At 44.1% G+C, this 20,781-nt stretch overlaps 1 protein-coding gene across 2 annotated transcripts in view; it reads left to right on the top strand.

Annotated features, from left to right (window-relative positions):
• The window catches only part of SRRM4 (serine/arginine repetitive matrix 4), a 155,129-nt gene that overhangs the window by 66,261 nt on the left and 68,087 nt on the right, over positions 1–20,781 (top strand). The gene's annotated exons all lie outside the window — the stretch shown is intronic.

The raw sequence follows: 20,781 nt of genomic DNA, 5'->3' as shown, positions 1-20,781 counted from the left end.
TCTTCCTGAGACTTTGTCCTCTTATCACCTTTCACCTCTCTAAGATTGTTCTGCCCTTGGGAGCCAAATTCAGTACCATCCACCCCACCCGCACCTGTCTCTGCTCCTCAGCGGGCTCTCCAGTGGAGAGGTCTGTGGTCACTTTTTCCCCTGAGCCGTGCCAGACATGGAAAAAGTTGCCTTCGAATCCTGCAATTACCACTCCCTAGATTGCAGCTATTTAGCTGGAGACACCTCTGCCCAGCCCTCCTCCGTGCCCAGCAAGCACAAGGCCTGTGAACAACAGAGCAGCATTTCAGAGCTTCTGGGGGCAGTCCTCAGCCTTGAAATTACTTCTGTTTGGCTCTTAAGAAACATTGATTCTACCAATTAGGTCTCCCTTTCCCTACCCACTCACCACAGCTTCTACTTCACATTCATTCTCCTGCCAACTTTATTGAATAGACTCAGAGTGATTTGTTCATTTATTCATTCATTCATTCATTCATTCATTCATTCATTCATTCATTCATTGTGACAGGCACTGAGCTAGACTCTGGGGCTACAATACTGAGCCAACCAGATAGAGATACCAGATAAGAACTTACCCTGGGTGATGGATGCAATAGAAGAGGGATACTTAGCAAGGACACTGGGAGCTAGGAAAAGTTTCCAGAGGAAGTAATAATTGGGACAAAACTTGACGTATAAGCAGGCGTTAGCCAGGAAAGAGAAGAGGAGTAGTGTGAGGTGTCCCCAATATGTGCAAAGGTGAGAAAGGGCGTGGCCCCCCTAGGGAAATGCCGCATTGGCTAACGTGCGGGGTGGAGGTTGAGAGTTGAAAGAGAAGGAGCTGGGGAAGGTAAACGAGGGGATTGTATCCTCCTGAGTATCATACTGGGTAAGACCTCACCCTTAAGGCAATGGGAGCCACAGAAGGTTTTAGGCAGTTTCATCTTCTGTGTGTCTCATGTCAATCAAACCTGGCTCTGGACTTGTCTTTCTCACAGGAGATATTTGTCCTCAACCAGAGCAGACCCTGGAGCTCAGAGCATGCTAGATTCCCAGGCTAAGCGCCCAGCCTCTCTGGGGAAGGGAGAGAGCGGGTAAGGCCCCTTTATATTGGAGGTCAGATGGAGATTTGAGCTGATTGGATAAAATGAGAGGATAAGTGGGATCTGAGATGACTGCAGCCTGAAAACACCTCACACATCAGCTCATGAGACAAAAACATTTTCCCCCTGGAATGAATCCACTTTGGGGGACAGAGGGACAAAACAGAAAGAAAAAAAAACAAAACAAAATTTAAAACTGCCCAGGAGAAATGGCTATTGATATGACACTCCTACCCACACTGATGGACACTCGTGGGCAATTTTCCATGTGTCCATGAAAGCGTTCCCACATATCTACATGGCATAGATAACTGCATATGTGTGTTTTCACATACCCTCATCCATATACTCAACTCCCTGAGGATCTTTCTGTACCTCAGGTGTTCTTTACAGGGGTCAGATCTCTGCATGTTCTGCAGTCATATCTGGATTTGTTGTACACACACACACACACACACACACACACACACAAGGCAGAGTCAGTCCTTGTGCTTTCTAGAGCCTACACAATGCAGAATATCCCAGGCCCTAAGATATCCAATCACGTTTCAGTAGCGACTAAGGAGTGAGGTCTGAGTGAGCTGACTGGGAATTAGTTGACTTCCTCGATGCATTTTCTGTAACTTCTTTGACAAGAACCCCTCCCACTGTGGTCCAGAGGAGCATAAGATGAGGGCAGGGACTGCAGCTCCATAACACTCAACTTCCCATCCCATCCTCAGCCCTGGAGAATGACTCCCATCTGTTGGAATCTCCACATCTCACATTCCACTGTCTTCCAGCTTCCTGAAGGACATAATGACCTCCAAAGACAGGTGTCTGGGTTGAGATCAGCTCACTCCTGATTTTATCAAACATCTTATCAACCTTAGCTCATCGTCTGACATGGGAGGAAGGAACATAATTCCCTTGCCAACTAAATCCTGGCCACTGGCTAATTTGCTTTAAGAATGAAGCCCTATACTCCATCATTTCAGTCCCCCACCTCCTTCTTAGGATACCCTACTTCCTGGTCTCATCCAAGCATGTCTGCTCCCTCCTGCACCTCTTAATGTGGAGTGTGTGTGTGTGCAACAGTATGTGTGGCAGGGCTGTGTATTCAGTGCCAGAAAAGTCCTTGAAGGTTGAAAGAATGAATAATGGAAGGAAAACAACAATCGCCACCTGGTCGAGCCCCACTCTGAAAATTCTTCAAGATGGACTCAAAAATAGCAATGTTTCCCGCATGTTAATTAACGTGTTCCAAAGGCGGGGTCAGAGTGTCCTTGAGATGTGGAGGCTAGAAAGCAAAACGGAATAGCCCTGCGTGTGCACTTGAGCGTGTGGGAAGCGCTTCTGCTCAAACCCAGGAGCTTGGCTGATTCAAGCCCCTGAGAGCCCGACTGTGGTTCAGCACCGAGGACAGAGGCCGCTGATTAACCGACTGAAGGCTGCGACGGTGAATCCTACGGAGACACCCCGCTGCATCTTTACCTGTAGATCCTTACCTGCCCCCCATCCTTACCTGTAGAACCTCTGAGTTACATCACCTTTCAGGTTCTCTCACTTTATGGGAAATGGGTGCTCCTGAGAAGTTGTGTGTAAATCTATAAGGGGATCAATTCAGAAACACATTTATGTATTTCCAATAAATCTTCCAGGAGGATGAGGTAGAAATGCTGATACTTTGGCCTCCCTGATTTCTGAAAAGATAGATGTGTCCAGAGACAGTGTAACTCAGTGATTAAGAGAACCGCAGGAATATATCAAGGTCTCCTGGCCCTGTTGGCATTTGGGGCTGAATAATTCTTTGTTTGGGGAACTGCCCTGTGCATTGTATGGTGTTTGCAGTATCCCTGGCCTCTATCTACCATTGTGCTTCCCCAGTTGTGACAACCAACGTCTCCAGACATTGTCAAATGTGGTCCCCCCCTTTGCCCCCCGAGGGCAAAATCTCCCACCTTCGTTGAGAATCTATGGAATAGATGTATCTGAACTTGAATCCTGGGTCTGCCCCTTACTAATGGCTCTGGTTCATTGGCTTCCATCGCTTCATGGCTCTGCTTTCTCATATGCAAAATGAAAACCACTTTAAGATTTACCTTGTGGGGATTCTGTAAGGAGCGAATAAGATATTCCTTGTCAACGTATTTAGCATAACGCTAGGCACATAATCAGCCTTTAAATGATGACGGTACCAGTAAGGTGGTTGCCGCCATCATCATCATCGTCGTCATCATCATCTTGGCCATTTAACTCCAGACATTATGCTGTCATATTTCTAAATCGTTCATTCAGAAAACGTTCCTGGTATCCACTAACTAGCCGGCACTCTTCTAGGTAATGGCTATTTAAAGATGAACAAGTCATAGTCTGTTTCCCCAAAGAACTAGAAGTCCTGGATTTGATCTCATGGCCATAAGTACATGTGACTCCCATGGGAATGTATGCGTGATGCTTGACCATGCGTCTGTCAGTAAGGACAGGCTTAGTAGCAACTAAGTGCGACAGTAGCAACCAACCGCCAAATGTCAGGGGCTTAGAACAACAAAGGTTTCTTTTCGTGTTCGTACTATATGGTCCTCATGGGTTAACAGAAATTTCTGCTCTGTGTTGCCCTCTCTCAAGAGCCCAGACTGAATGGACCTCCACCATCTGGAGTGTGTGTAGTTACGAGGGTGGGGAGAAAGGGAAAAGGGTGAACCGTGCACTAGCCTTTAAAAATGTCTACCCAGAAGTTGCACACATCGATTCATTCTATACTTTGTGACTAAAGCAAGTCATGGCCTCCTCCCTATATTCAAGGGCCAGATAACTGCAATCCCACTGTGTGCCTGAAAGAAGAACAGGGATGTTAACTAACAGCCCGAATAACGACCACACAGCCATGTACAAGTACCAGCCATTGGTCTGTAGGGGGATGTTGTGAGTAAGAGTGAAAGATTCTGTTGAAAACCCTTCTCAGTAACCGAAAAATCTTGATAGTACATCCTCCTGGTAAGAGTAAGGAACATGATCACATACAAAATATGGCATTGTGTTCTCTTGAGCATGGAGAGGGAGAGAGAGGAGAGAGGGGAGAGGGGAGAGGGGAGAGGGGAGAGGGGAGAGGGGAGAGGGGAGAGGGGAGAGGTGAGAGGGGAGAGGGGAGAGGGGAGAGGGGAGAGGAGAGGAGAGAAGAGGAGAGGAGAGGAGAGATTATTAGTGGAAGTTATGGGTCTGGCCTCCCATCTTCATTTCTAAGCCACAGTGTCAGGTCGCCAGAATTTAACAGGTGATAACACTGGGTAGATGCCTAAAGTATCAGAAGAAGAGTTCATGCCTTTCAAAAGAAAACAAGAAGCAAAACAATACCCCTACATCTGGTTGTTCTTATTATCTTCTGAAAATAATTAACAAGGAAATTTTAATAGGAGCAGGGAGAGCCCAACTCTATTGATTTACAGCTCAAATTGGGCTAATTCACATCAAGGCTCCATTGGCCATTTCATTTTGGCTTCTAAAGATTCCATTATTAATTCATTTCTAAAGTGATCTCTCTTACTCCCAAGGGGTATATCCCAAAGAACTACGTGCTTTTAATACTCCATTTGATTAAAATTTAACAAGCTATGTTATTGGCAAATAAACTATTTATCTCAGTGCTGTTACCAATGCCAAACAAAATGTTTTGAACAAAGGAATAGAATCGACACACTAAAGAGATTGTCATTAATAATTCACCATAGCCCAAAATGCCTGCATACACTTATTTTTTCCAGTGGTGACATTAGAGTGTATATATATATATATATATATATATATATATATATATATATATATATTTTTTTTTTTTTTTTTTTTTTTTTTTTTTTAAAACAACCAGAGGAGTCCGCCAAAGTTCTCTGGTTTCCTATTTATCAAAAGGGGAAAAACCAAGAAATTGAATTAAGTCTCCTGTGGTATAGTGAAAAGAACAGTTAAGAAAACTTGCCATACCCCTGCTGTTAACTTGCTATGTGACCTTACGCAAGCCACTTAACCTCCCTAGCTTGTTTCCTGTCTTGGAAAATGAGCCTAAGGAAACTTTGCTTATTGAAAGCTCAGGGTTTCGTCAGGATGAAAGGAGAGGAACGATGTAAACATGCTTAGGAAATGCAAATAGTGCTTCATAAATATCAGAATTATATTGATAAATGCTTTTTTTCCTCGCTTCTCAAACCAGACACTGATTAATCTGGCAGAGATTTGTGGAAAGGGGGGAAAAGGTCATTTTGCCATTTTTTTAAGGGGGAATTTATATTCTCAGAGGTTGGCTTCAGCTGGTACCGAAGACGTTGATCTGAGCAAATTGCCCCATCGCCCCTCAGGTGCCCTGCTCCCCTGCGAACCATAGTTGATTTGTTTAGCATTTAATTTCTGTATGCCAGGAATCATGCCAACCTCTTCATATATATTATGTATTATCTCACAAGCACCCCCATGAGATGGGTACTGTTAACACTCCCAGTTTTCTAGAGAAGAACATTGAGGTTCACAATGCAGTTACTTGTCCAAAGCCCCTCAGGTGATAAGAGGTAGGGCCAGGTACTGGGAGTCCGCTTGGGCTCATTTCCAGAGCCTGTTGTCCAGCACCTCGCTCCTTTGGATTTCTTGTTGGTTGAGGACATGCTACTCTTTGTTGTCCCCTGCCTGCCTCCACTAGGGTGTAGACTGCCCTGGGTGAGTCAGGGCCCCTGGCTGCAACATGAAACTATAAGCAAACTGGATTTCTAGAAGGGCACAAATGTGAGATCCACTTGACTGAGGGTTGTTTTCTCCGTTGAGCTTCCTAGTAGCTAGGACAGTTTTTTGCCCAAAGTAGGGGTTTAGAAAAATCTATGGGTAGGTGGTTGGATAAATGGATGGACGGATGGATGGATGGATGGATGGATGGATGGATGGATGGATGTTTGGATGGATGGATGGATGGATGGATGGATGGATGGATGGATGGATATATGGATGGGTGGATGGATGGATGGGAAAATGATGGATAAATGAATGAAGGGATTTCCCACTTAATGGATGGATAAATAGATAAGCTGTTTTAGGAGCCATGAAGAAATAGCCTCCCATTCCTGTCTGCCTCTGAAGTCTTGCTTGACCAAGAGTAACCTCTCAACACGTGTGACCGAATTTTTGTTATCACTCACCAATACTAGCTGCTTGTCACTTTAGTGGTCCCAGGCTGTGGGTGCTCATCAAAGATACCATTGTTTTTAGTCTCAGTCCTAATGTGTTATTGGCTAAGTGCTGGTTTAAGCTTTTCCTCTGGGTAATAATGACTATTATTTATTGAGCCTCTCTTATGTGCCAAGTACTGTAATAAGCCTTTTATCTGATTTACTATAAATGCACGACAAACTCACAATGTTGTTATTGCTGGCCTCATTGTATAGATGCCAAAAAAATGTGGGCGAGGTTAATCCAGTTCTACCCAGGTTAAACAGGGGCAGACACTGGATTCGACTCGAAGGGAATGTAGCTGCAGAGTGGGTACCTTTTCCTCTCCACTGTTGGCTCTCAAAATGTGGTCCCCACATCAGCAGAAGAAGTATCACCTGGGAGCTATTTAGAAATGCAAATTCTTGGGCCCCAGCCCAGACCTACCAAGCCAGAAGCTCCAGGCGTGGGGCCCAGCAAGCTGTGCTAGGATACACCCTCCAGATGTTTCTCGTGCACACTCCGCTTTGAGAACCACTGCTCTTGTCTAGACATGTTGCTTCCTTAGATTGCAAGGATGCATTTGTACCGAATCCTCCACACCTCTTCACGTGATGTTGCTTGCGAGTAGCAGCACTGACTGCATTTCGGGAAGGACCTGGTGCCGAGGAACAAATTACACAGTCCTTGCCTTCCTCAACCCCCCATCATCTCTTGTCAGGAAACCTTCGAGGTCCTCCCACCTGCCTTCCTACCACTGGCCCTGGTTCCCACTCCACACTGTTCATACCGCCATCCATAGACTGAAGCCAGGGGGTCTTTCCAAAGAGTGGACCTGACCGTGTCACCCCCCTCCCGAGAGCTTCCCATCGAGAGTCCTCCCCACTGTTCTCAGAATCCGGTCCAAACACCCACCCGTAGCCTGTCAGGCTCTGTAAAGTCAGTGCCTGCCTGCCCTTCCCATCCCAGCCTTCTCTCATTCATTTCTTTCTGCTCCTGCCCTCCCACTGCATGTCCACTAGAACTATGTGCTTTCCTTCATAGTTCTGTCGCATTGCCTACCTTTTGCCTCTTCCACTGAACTGTAATCTCCATGAGGGCAGAAACCATATCTGTTTTTCTCAACATCCTATCCCCAGGGCCGAGTACTACGCCTGACACATAGTAGGTCCTCAGTAAACATTTGTACCGATAAGGCCTGGGCGCCCTGTATTTTTAATTATGATATACTTTCTTGTGACTTCCCTAATAAAGTTTGTTACCTTTTTTGTGACTCTATTGGGTCAGAACTTGGGCTCTAGAAGCCAACAAGCCTGGATTTGAATCCCACTCCCTCCTCACACAGCCTATCTGACCTGGGCATGTGATTTAATTTTTCTGAACCTCCGTTTCCTTACCTGTAAAATGGGGGTAACAGAGTAGTTGGGGAGATTAAATGAGACCATACACGTGAAGCTCTTAGCATAGCCCCTTGGATATTAGGGCTAATGACCTGCTTTTATTACATCCGACCTCCCCCGCTGTGTTGCAAGTTCTTGAAACGGCTGGTGGCACATGCCTGTCGAGCGGATGTTCACCAACTACAGGTTCACTGGGAATGTCCAAGTGGGGATGAGCCTCGGACCATAGCAGCATATCCTGGCCTTTACGTGTCAGACTCCAGATTCAGACTAGGAGACACCTAGCGCCTCCACTTCTCAGCTGCCTGAGCTTGGGCAAGTTCCGGAACTTCCCCATGCCTGTTTTCTCATCTGTAATCCTGTATTGGCAACACAGGTCCCATGTCACAGCTGATGCAAGGATCAAATGCACTGACAGCACATAGGACAGTGCCTGGCGTGAGCCAGCCCATGGCAAGCACTGAATACCTTTTAACTGTCGCCATTGTCATAAAAACCACCATCACTCCTATGTCCCAGCCTGATTGCTGGAGGACAGAACGGGAGAAAAAGCAGGCTTTGTGCAGACTGCTTACTCCGCAGCCAAATACCCTCTTCTACTTCTTTCTCTTTTCCTCTTTTTTCTAAATGGGCCGTTCAGCAAGCACCTCAATGGCTTGGGTCTCCACAGTAGGGGCGGCGCCTCCTCTGAACGCCACTTTCTTTTCCTTTTGTGTATGTGCAAAATCACCTTGAAGAGCTGCTGTTTCCATGGCTGTGGGAGTTTTAGATATTTATCTCCCATCTGCGGGGGACCCCTGGGCACGGTAATCCACACTTGGCATGCCAGCGTTGTCTGTTGCTTTAGATCAGAGCCGACTCCTTCCAAGTACCTGCCATGGAGGTGTCGGCAACCGCTGATGGACTTCCAAAGCCCATCGATAATAGGCACTGCTCCTATTAATGGATCCTAAGAGGAAGGGAGGCTTAGAAATGGAGAGGAGAAATGGCTGGGAGAAGGAACGAGAAGGTCTGGAGTCTAGGAGAAAGCCCCATGCAAGGCTTAGGGTGGGGGAGGCAATACCTCTCCCCCAAGATACTACTGTGGGGTGTCTTTTTTTTTTTTCCTGCCTGTATAGCACTGTGGAACTGGGAATTGAAGGTCTGAGCTAAGCCCAAAGGATATTTGATTGGCTGAGGGAGAGAAGCCCAAAGGATATCATTTGATTGGTTGAGGGAGAAAATAAGCCACAGAGCCCTCAGGCTTAGGGAGATATCCTTGGGGGGAGTTCAAGGTGAGGTAAAAATAGAAACAGGAGAGCTCCAAACAGTCAAGTCAACACTTAAAGAAATGAAGGCGGAACAGGTGGAACAAACTGAGCCTGTTACCTACGGTTCCCACCCCTTGCTGGGCCCTGGAATCACCCACCCAGACACCCTCCTATAAATATAGCTACCAAAGCCCACCTGTCCCCCACCACAACCTATTGGATCAGCATCCCCCCGCGTGGGGCCCAGGAATCTGTATTTACAGAAAGCGCCTACCGTGATTCTGAAGTAGCCCCCTCAGCACAGGCTGCGGACACACATTTGGGAACCGTGCATTTTGTTGATTGAAATGCAGTCCCAGCAGCTAGAGATCACGGTGTCAGCTTCACGACACTCGCCGAACCTGAGCAGGGCTGAGCCTGCATTTTGGAACCGGGAAAGAAAGAGTCCTATGCGAGAAAGGAGAAAGTGGGTGGCGGGTTGTATCTTATGTGCAAAGGAAATGAGGACCTCTGTGGGTGCTGACCTTCGTGGGCAATTCCTGAAGCACCCCTCGTCAATGAGATGTCAATCAGCATTCTTGCTTCCTGGCTGGAAGTGAAAAGGATAGCACTAGGTTACCAGTTGTCACCTAGGTTATGGTTGCTTGGCAAGGCTAGACCCAGGTGGGGCTAACTCTGTGCATTCCCACTTTTGAAAACATAAGAAACTAGCCTCTCAACCAGGGACTCACAAAATTAAATACCTACGAGGGTCGTGGGTACTGTAAAGAGATGAAGTGAGCCAGGTGGGGACTCAGATAAATTAGGGGGCCACTGCTACCTAGATCTGCCCGATGGCTGCCTTGAGGAAGCAATGTGGGTCCCTCGTCTCCAATCTTGATCTTTCTTGAAACTAAAATGTGTACATAAGATGCCTGATTTTGAAATGTCTGCCATGAATTTGACTTTTTGAAAATTAATGTGCTACCCAAGCAAAACATGTCTGCCAGTGGTTACCAGAGGGTAGGGGGGAGGGGGTGGGAGAAGAGGGTAAAGGGGATCAAATATATGGTGATGGAGAAGTGACTCTGGGTGGTGAACACACAATGTGATGTATAGATGATGTAATACAGAATTGCACACCTGAAATCTATGTAACTTTACTAACCATTGTCACCGCAATAAACTTTAAAAAAAAAAAAAAGCAAAAAAGCACATAAAAATGTGCTTAACATCATTAGTCATCAGATAAATATAAATTAAAACAACAATGAGATATCATTTCACACTCACTGTATTGGCTAAAATTTAAGACTCACACAAAAAAACAAAAAACAACAGCAATCAAACAAATCAAAACACATGTCTGCTGGCTTTTTTCCTACAGGAACTTTTTCACGCACACAAGAAAACAAACAAAACCTGGACACTTTCTCCCTGCCCCCTAAATGGATAGGCTTTGGACTCACCTGTCCACTCAGCAGCTATTTACTGGGCCAGGCACTGTTTAGGCAGCGTGGGTTCAGGGGTGAATGAACCTCAACTCTCTGAGCCATAGATTCTTCCTATTGTAGAGCTGGGCTGTCTTAGAGTTCACCGATGGCTCTAGTTTCCAACATGCATTCTGTGACCTGTCTCGGGCCTTGCCTTGAAGAGCGAGGAGGCTGAGAGATCAGGTATTCAAATTACCAACAGAAGTGCTCTGTTGATCTGTTTTATGTGGGGGAGATTTTCAGGGGGCCACCAAGTCGACACGCGGGAAAACCAGGGACCAAGAGGACGACGTGATGTGTCCCAGGTCACACACAAGTAGTCGGTCACAAAACCAGGAAGAGAAGCCTCATTTCCTGGCTTCATAAGAGCTAGGATGGGCTGAGAAATTGTTGCTTTAATTCCTGTTTGGGCTGTTCCTTCTTCTGGTGCAAAGCTCACGCTTCAACCATCCCGCTGGGGTCGGACTGCGCCATGTCTCCCCTACACCTGGAATGAGAACCAGATGACAAGAGACGGAGTGGTGGGGTCTTGGGACTCGTCCTCCCTAGCCTGACTTCAGAGATGCCAGACTCCATGTCTCTCCTCCATCTGCCTCTCAGAGGCTAAGAGATTAAACAGAGGGGAGAGGTACTGGCGTGAGCTAGGAGCTGATGGAGCAGGATGCATGGATGCCGCCTCTCCTGGAGGGCTGAGGTGTGCCCTCCCCAGGACTCAGGACCTCTGTGGCAGACCGTATCACACTGATATCATCAGTGGCTTCCAGGCCTTCCCTCTTACAAGTCTAGTAGCTTCTTTAGCTCAAAGCCTGGGGTGCGTTTTAATCCTGTGGCTCCAAACCTAGCCCCAGAGCACTGCACATCAAACATCTATTGGTTGAGTGAAGGAATTAATAAACACAAATGCATGTCACCATGACAAAGGGGAGGCAGGATAGCATGGTTAGTGGTTAGGACCACAGACTTTTCTGTCAGAAACAGACCTGGGTTAGAACCCTGGCTCTGGCCTTTTCTAGCTGTGTAACCTTGAGCAAGTCGCTTACCTGCTCTCCCTGCCTCAGTGATGCTGTTATGAGAAGTAAATTTATCAGCTAAACACGCTAATAATTGACTAACAATAGACTAACCTGCCACCGTTGTTATTTTTATTTTTCAATGTCTGTTCACAGGATTTTTTAGGGAGAATTTACATACAGTGAAATGTACAAATCTAAGCATACAATTCAGAGAGTTTTCACAAATGCACACACCCCTGTAACCCACACCCCATCAAGAAAATTTCCTCAGGTCTCTCCTTAATCTGTCCCCAACTCCCAGAAGCAATGACCGTCTTTAGGCCTTCTCATGACAGGTTAGATTTGCCTGTTCTAGAACTTTGTGAAAACAGAATCAGACTCTATGCCATCTCCGTATTTTACGTTCAGTTTCTTTTACACTGGTATTTGTAAGATTCATCTCTGCTATTGCCACCATTATTACTTGTCCTTTTCTTTCTTTTTTTTATTTTATTATTGTTTTCAGTTACAGTTGATATTCAATATTATTTTATATTAGTTTCAGGTTTACCACATAGTGTTTACACCTTTATATAATTTATGAAGCGATCCCCCTGATTTGTCTAGTAACCACCTGGCACTATATATAGTTATTACAATATTATTGACTATACTCTCTATGCTGTACTTTACATCCCCGTGACTATTTTGTAACTACCAATTTGTATTTCTTAAACCCTTTACCTTTTTCACCCAGCTCTCCGACCCCCTTCCCTTCTGGCAACCATCAGTTTGTTCCCTGTATCCATGAGTCTGTTTCTGTTTTGTTTATTCGTTTCTTTTGTTCTTTAGATTCCACATATAAGTGAGATCATATAGTATTTGCCTTTCCCGGTCTGACTTGTTTTCCTTAGCATAATATCCTCCAGGTCCACCCATGTTGTTGCAAATTCTTCTTGAAATGTTTGGTAAAATTTACCTGTGAAGCTATCCAGTCCGGGACTTTTGTTTGTTGGGAGTTTTTTTTTTAATTATTATTATTACTGATTTGATTTTGTTAGTAGCAATTTGTCAGTTCAGATTTTCTGTTTCTTCTTGACTCAGTCTTGGGAGATTCTACTCATATGTTTCTAGGAATTGATCCATTTCTTCCATATTATCCAACTTGTTGGCATATAATTGTTTGTAATATTTTCTTATAATCCTTTGTATTTCTGGAGTGTCAATTGTCACTTCCCCTCTTTCATTTTTTATTTTATTTATTTGGGTCATCTCTCTTTTTTTCTTGTTGAATCTTATTAAAGTTTTATCAATTTTATTTATCATTTCAAAGAAGCAGCTCTTGGTTTCATTGATCTTTTGTATTGTTTTTTTCTAGATTCTATTTTGTTTATTTCTGCTCTGATCTTTATTATTTTCTTCAACTCACTTTGGGCTTTGTTTGTTGTTCCTTTAAGTGTAAGGGTTAAATTGATTATTTGAGATTTTTCTTGTTTCTTGAGGTAGGCCTATATTGCTATGAATTTCCCTCTTAGGACTGCTTTTGTTTTGTCCTATAGCTTTTGGGTCATGTTTTCATTGCCATATTTCTGAAGGTGTCTTTGTTTTTTTCCTTGATCTTGTTGTTGACCCATTCATTATTTTTCTTAAGTGTATATTAGTTAATTATTACTGAGTGACAAATTACTCCAAAACTCAGTGGTTTACAGCAATCAACTTCCATTCACTGAAAATTTATGTTAGTCAAAAATACAAGAGAGGCTTAGCTGTCAGGTTGTGACTTACAGTGTCTCATGAGAAGGCAGACAAAACAAAGACCAGGGTTGCTAGTGGCATGTTATTTAGCTTCCTTGTGTTTGTGCGTTTTTCAGTTTTTTTTCTTGTAATTGATTTTGAGTTTCATATCATTGTGTTCAGAGAACACGCTTGATATGATTTCAATCTTCTTAAATTTATTGGGACTTGTTTTGTAGCCTAACATGTGGTCTATCTTGGAAAATGTTCCAAGTGCACTCGAAAAGAATGTATATTCTGCTGCTTTGGGGTGAAATGCTCTAAAAAGTAATCAATGAAATCCATCTGGTCTAGTGTGTCATTTAAGGCCACTGTTACCTTGTTGATTTTCTGTCTGGAAGATCTGTCAATTGGTGTCAATTGGTGTTAAAGTTCCCTATTTTGATTGTATTACTGTTGATCTCTCCGATTATGTCCGTCAATATTTGCTTTATATATTTAGGTGCTCATATGTCGTGTGCATAAATATTTACAAGGGTTATATCCTCTTGTTGGATTGATTCTTTTATCATTATGTAATGTCCCTCTTTGTCTCTTATTATAGCCTTTGTTTTTAAGTCTATTTTGTCTAATATTAAGTATTGCTAGTGCAGCTTTTTTTGTTTGTTTCTACTCACATAAAATATCTTCTTCCATCCCTTTACTTTCAGTCTGTGTGTGTTTTTCAAACTGAACTGGGTCTCTTGTAGACAGCATATGTATGGGTCTTCTTTTCTTGTCCATTCATCTACCCTATGTCTTTTGATTGGAGCATTTAATTCTTTTACATTTAAAGTGATTATTGATAGATACATAGTTATTGCTATTTTATTATTTGTATTTATGGTCTTCCCCCACCCCCTTTATTCTTCCTAAAGAATTGCCTCTAGCATTCTGTGTAATACTGGTTTGGTGGTGATGAAGTCCTTTAGCTTTTTCTTGTCTATGAAGCTCTTTATCTCTCCTTCAATTTTAAATGACAGTCTTGCTGGGTAGAATAACCTTGGTTGTAGGTTCTTGCTTTTCATCACTTTGAATATTTCATGCCAATCCCTTCTGGTCTGCAAAGTTTCTGTTGAGAAATCAGCTGACAATCTTATGGGAGCTCCCTTGTAAGTAATTAGTTGCCTTCCTCATGCACTTTGAGGATTCTCTATTTTTCTTTAACCTTTGCCCTTTTAATTATAATGTGTCTTGATGTGGGTCTGTTTGGGTTCATTTTATTTGGGACTCTCTGCACTGTCTGGACTTGCATGTCTATTTCTTTTGCAAGGTTAAGAACATTTTCAGTCATTATTTCTTCAAATAGGTTCTCAATCCCTTGTTTTCACTCTTCCCTTCTGGTACCCCCATGATGCAAATGTTGTCATGCTTAACGTTGTCCCACAGGTCCCTTAATCTATCCTCTTTTTTGGGGGGATTCCTTTTTCTTTCTGCTGTTCCAATTGGGTGTTTTCTGCTACCTGTCTTTCAAATCAGTGATTTGATTCTCTGCTTAATCTAGTCTACTGGTAATTCCTTCTAGTGCATTCTTCATTTCATTTATTGTGCATTCTTCATTTCATTATATGAAGACATTTCTGACTGGTTCTTTTTTTATGGTTCCTATGTCCTTTTATACACTTGCTATCTCTTTGTTGAAGTTCTCACTAAGTTCCTTGAGCATCCTTATAACCATTGTTTTGAACTCTGTATCTGGTCGGTTGTTTGCCTCCATTTCATTTAGTTCTTTTTCTGGAGTTTTCTCCTATTCATTCATTTGGGACATATTTCTTTGTTTCCTCATTTTGGCTGCCTCTCTGTGTTTGTTTCTATGTATTAGGTAGATCTGCTACATCTCCCCAACTTGGCCAGGTGACCTTATGTAGTAGGTGACCTAATGTAGTAGGTGACCTGTGGGGCCCAGCACCATAATCTCCTTGGTCACCTGTACCAGGTGCTCCAGGAGTGTCCCTTGTGTGGGTTGTGTGTGCTCTCCTGTTATAGTTGAGCCTTGATTGCTATTGGAATGTCTGTGGGGTGGGATTGACCCTCAGGTTGACTGGCTGTGGGCTTTGGCCATATGTACAGCTTATGGGCTGCTGTGCAGGGGGCTTACCCCCTAGAGTGGGATTTGCACCAGTGGGCTCTTGTACCTGTTGAAACTGCCCTTTGGGTATGTTGCTTGTGGGCTAATTGGGTGGTATTCTACTGTGGTCTGAAGCCAACCTCTGGGTATGTTGGGTCTGGGGCTTCTTGGAAGGGGCTGTGGTGTAGGCGCAGGTCAGCCACTGCCTGTGACCATCTGAGGACTACCTGGTAGGAGCTACAAAGCAATCCGTGGTTGGTTGCTGCCTGTGTTGTACCTGAGGTCTCATGGGGGTGGCCACACTGTGTACTGAGGATGGCTGCCACCAGTACCAGGTCTGGGGTAGCTCTGCAAATAGCCCAGGGCATCCCAAGGCCTGCTGCCACCTGCCAGTTCCTGTAAGGCTCAGCTACTGATAGAGTCTTGTGAGGTACATCAGTTGGCTGAGACGGGGACTTAGGGATTCATCAGGGTGGGATGAGTTTACCAGGTTAATGTAGATTCTGGTTTGGTGCCAGTGTTGAGCTTGGAGCTATTCAGCAAAAGACTCAGAGCACACTGAGTCCAACCACTGCATGTCTGGGGCCCACATACCCACAAGAATTGTCCCATTATTAAGTTTCAGTGAAGGTCTTGGCATATATCCTCCCATCAGACTTAGAACTCCTTGAGGGTGGGCTCCAAGTATATAGGTGTTTGCCTTCTTGGCACTTAGCCCATGTCTGGCACATAGTAGATGCTCGGAAATTATTAGTTGAGTGGGTGACTGAGTCTTAGGTGAAAAATAAGGGGTGAAGGTGACTGAAGTATGTTCTGGGTGAAAGAATTGAGGAGTTAGATGTCCTCTCGTACAAACCCAGCATTTTGATTGGGAAGGGCAGCAGAGACAGAGAATGCAGCTTTCAGAGTTAGATTCAGCAGACTTTGATCCCTGGTTCTTACCATCTGGAAAATCTTCAACTTCTCCAAACCTTAGTTTCTTCATCTGCACAATGGGTACTAATATTAACACCTTCCTCACAGGCTTGTTTTGAGACAAAAGGAGGTAAGGCCTTCGCAGGCACAATAGTAACAATTCAATAAAAGATAACTATGAGTATTTGTTTGTGCTGTTCTGTCCAGCCATCCTTTTTAACAAGTGGGCTTCCTTTCTCCCTACGTATTCACTCCAAACTCATGTAGCAATGGGACTTGTAAGGTGGGTGAGGAATGGCAGCCGTCACAGAACCTGAGAGGCAACTGACCTAAAACTAGGCCCCTCCTCTCACCTTCCTTCCTTACATGCTCCCCAGGCAGCCTTTCACGTCGGCAGCCTTAGTCCCAATCTCACATTTGAGGGAATGATAAGCAGGGGAGGCAGAGAGGGAAGACATATTTTTTCCCCTCAGGCTGTTGGGGAAGGGAGGGTGTAACTGTGCTCTCTGAGTTGATTGATGTTGCGCTTGGGGATCTGAATTCTCTGATGTAATTACACTGTGTGCTCCGTGCGATAAGGAGATTAATCAGTCCATTACACAGGGGCTGTTTTACCCACAGATGGAAGTAATTGAACGGAGACGTCGGACATCGCAGGGTCCCGGTCAGCCAGCCAGTCTGCTCCAGTTAAAGGCAGGTGGCTGGCCTCTGGGCAGCGAGGCCATCGTTTCCAAAGAGGAACAATAACTATTGTTACTACCACACACTAGCTTGTTTTGAGTCCCTTTTAGGTTCAAAGCACATGGTGTGCATTATCTCATCTAATCCTCACAGTCACCCTGTGAGCTGGCCCCATTGTATAGAAGGAATAACTGAGGCCCATCTCCTTTAAGACATTTGCCTGAGTCACGGAGCTAGTCAAAATTTATATTTGAATCTAGCTCAGGCGGATTCACAAGTGCCCACAATCATTATTGCCTCCAAAAGGGAATAAAGAAATGAGATGGGGCCAACAGCTAACAGCCATCTTATCTGAATATCTGAGGGAACAGGTGAGACAAGAGGCCTTGTGTCATTTCAGCTGGACGTACAAAGAAGGAAAGACTATGACACTCCAAGGACAGAATTGAGTCCAGCAGCTCGTTTGCAAAGTGAATTGCCTGTCCCTGAAAAATAGGGAAGTGTAGTGATGAGTATGAGGGCGGTAGTGAAACACACCGGGTTGGAACTGGATGGACTGTGGTGCTCATTTCTGAACATATGCAAATACCAAGTCAGCACATTCTACACCTGAAACTAATATAATGTTAGTATTGTCGGTTATACCACTAAAAAAAACAACAACACTGGATTTGACTCTGGCGTTACTACTTAATTGCTGTGTGACTTGAAGAAGTTGTATCACCTCTCAGAGCCTCCATTTTCTCATCTGAAAACCGGCATCACAATACCACCATTATAGGGTTGCCATTGGCTTAAAGGAAACAATATATGTAAAGTGCTTTTAAAAAAAGAGCCTGCACAGAGTTCGGGCTCATGGTTAGTAATGCGGTGTTCCCCTCAAGATAAGACCAGGTCTTATATTCCATTTTTGCTCCAAAAGACTCATTAGGGCATTTTTTTCAGGGGATGTCTTATTTTTTCCATGTACAACAATGTACATTTATTCAAATACAGTCATGTCATCTTCTTCTGTAACATCGTCATAACATACTAAATGCGTCCATCTTAATTGGGGCTTATTTTGGGGTTAGGTCTTATTTTGGGGGAAACATGGTGCCTGCCGCTGCTGGTAATGTGTGGTGGCGAGGTCTTGTGTACCTTTCCCACTTAGGTTAAATAGGCGTCTTACCTTCCTTTCCTCTGCGTGCCAAGGAAAAGAAAAACAAAAATTCACGTTTTGTGGGCATTGTTGATGTTTCTGGCTCTGTCTAGTCCCCTTTGCTCACATTCTCATTCAATGCTCACGATAAATAGTTCTAAGAAATATGTGTTATTCTCACTCTCGATGGAGAGGTGGAGAAACTGGGACTCAGAGATGAAACAGATCGGAAGCACCATCTTCGTGCGCTAACATGGGTCATGGTGTTTAGTACAAAAGATCATTGCCACACATTTCAGTAAACATTTATTAAGTGCCTATTAACCCCTATGTGAAGACTGCGGATGCAGAGATAAATAAGACCCGTTCCCAGTGGGCTCCCAGTCAGGTCAGCTGGCAAATCAGATCTATAAATTATTTAAATGGTCTAAAGCAGTCGTTATCACTTCTGACTCTGTATTCAAATAAATTTCTGGGAGGAAGGAGGTACTTTTAAAAAATATCTAATATATATATATATATATATATATATATATATATATATACACACACACACACACACACACACACATATGTATGCCCAGGCCCCTGCCCCAGAGGTTCTTTTTAATGGATCTGAGATAGTCCTAGACAACGGCATTTTTAAAAATCTCCCCCGGTGATTCTTATGGGAAGCCATTGTTCTAGAGACCTAGCAGGTTATTTAAAAGCCCTAAATAATCCTACAAATAAGCCAACTAACTCACCCCCTAAACTATGACACACCAACTCCAAGGAAAGTTGTGTTCCTTGGCCTCCTGATATCGTAGACACAGGAAGAGTGAGGATAACGAACCCCCCATAGGGGACAGAAGGGAAAATTTTCTCTAAGGCCAAGCAGTGCGGGAGCAGCTCAGAGGAATCTGGGATTGAGAAAGACTGTAGGCGGAGGGTGCATTTGAGTGAGTCTTAAAGGAGGAGCAGTGATAGAGTCCAGTGTCACTTCTGTAGAGACCAGTGTCACTTTGGCAGAGACCCATGTCACCTGTGTAGAAACCAGTGTAGCTTCTGTAGGGGCTGATGGGCTGTGTGAAGGTGAAACGGTCACCATTCCTAATCTCCAATTGAAATAAATGTTACAGGCCAGCCCGGTGGCTCAGGTGGTTGGAGCACTGTGCTCCTAACACCAAGGTTGCTGGTTTGATTCCCACCTGGGCCAGTGAGCTGCTCCCTCTACAGCTAAGATTGTGAACAATGGCTCTCTGCTATGAGCAGCCGGAGGTCGGCGTGGGCTGCCATGAGCTGCTGTGAGGAAAAAAAAAAAAGAATTTAAAAAAAAAAGAAACAAAGAAATGTTAAGTTGGTCCAAACCTTGAATGCAGTTAGTGATTTAGTGATTTTTGACCTTTCTCATTCATTAATAAAACATCCAACGATTTTTACTGAACCCTTACTCTGTTTCTTGCCAGGCATTGTTTCATCTTCAGAAAAAAAAAAAATAGTGAGCAGGATTTTAAAAAATGATCAAATTTCCTGCTATTGATAACCACTCATTGATCAGCATGTGTTATGAATGACGTGATGATGATGATGGTGATGATGATGGTGATGGTGATAAGCTGCCATTTGTTGAGGGTTTACAATGTTCCAGCCACTCTGCTTAGTACTTTGCATGGATTAACTCATTTAATGCTCACGATTGCTATTTGAAGTGAGTATTATCATTATTCCCATTTTACAGATGAGAAAACCAAGGCTCAGAGAGCTGTAGTAGCCTGCATAAGGTCCCAAGCTGGTAAGTGGCGGAGATCAGAATTCCAGGAGAAGCAACCTAGTGTAATTGAAGACCCCAGCCTGTTATAACTGATGACTCACAAGCAGCAAAGACTCACAAGACCCCTGCCTCTGCTCTGGGTCAGCCCCATTATTCACGTGCTTTGTCACTTCAAGCGAGTTATACTCCCTTTCTCTCAGTGCCTCAGTTTCCTCATCTGTGAGTTAAGTCTTGGAAACTCTCAGGTCTTAAAATGATGTGATTCAAAGATGTAAAGTACAAAAATATAATAAGAGCGGTTGGGGGAAAGGAAGTGGGGGATGGTTCTGCTGATGGAAGGTTTATTTCGGGAAGTTGTCGAGGTCTGGTGTTCAACCACCCCAAGGAAGTGTAAGAGTACAGCTGGCACTTTGCTGATTCAGAGGTACGGCTGGCTGGCAGGGAGATGGGACCCAAATGCACTGAGAATCTGTGTAATCAGAGAAAATGTCTCTGTGATTTGCTATTATAATTCTCGATGGCAAACTCTGGGACTCCAGCATCAATACTAATAACTGGTTGAAGGCGGTGGGGGCTAGGAATGAATTAAAATTTTTAAACAACTGCTTTTTGGTAAAGCACTGCTGGGAAATGTTCTGGGCTCCTAAATTTAAAGGGGGTATTTTTAGTACCTGTAATCAAACTGACTTGCGTAAACACATCTGCTGGAGCACTAGGCATCAAAATGTCTCTTCATTTCACATCTCTTGCAGCCCTCCTGGGACTGAGAGAGAGTGTCACTGATTTCCTTCCTTTCATTACGGTTTTCCAAATCAAATGAACGAGGAAGTCAAACTGAATATTTTCTGGTGAAAGTGTCTGGGTCCCTGCCTACAGAGTGGCAACAAAATTCTCAAACTTCAGGGAGTATAAGGATCACCTGGGAGCTTTGTATAAAATGCTGATTCCTGGGCCTTGCCCTCATATTCTGGAGGTCTGTGAGGGCCCAGGATTCTGCATTTTACACAATGTGCCTGGTGAAACGGGTACAGGTGACCCATGGACCATGTGGAGGGTTACTGGGCTGGGGCAGACGTAGG

The sequence above is a fragment of the Rhinolophus sinicus genome, chromosome 9 (genome assembly GCF_057876585.1).
Source record: "Rhinolophus sinicus isolate RSI-liver-muscle chromosome 9, RSI-T2T, whole genome shotgun sequence".
Lineage (NCBI taxonomy): Eukaryota > Metazoa > Chordata > Mammalia > Chiroptera > Rhinolophidae > Rhinolophus > Rhinolophus sinicus.
Note: the sequence above shows the minus strand (reverse complement) of the source record. Positions and strands in the feature narration are given on the sequence as shown.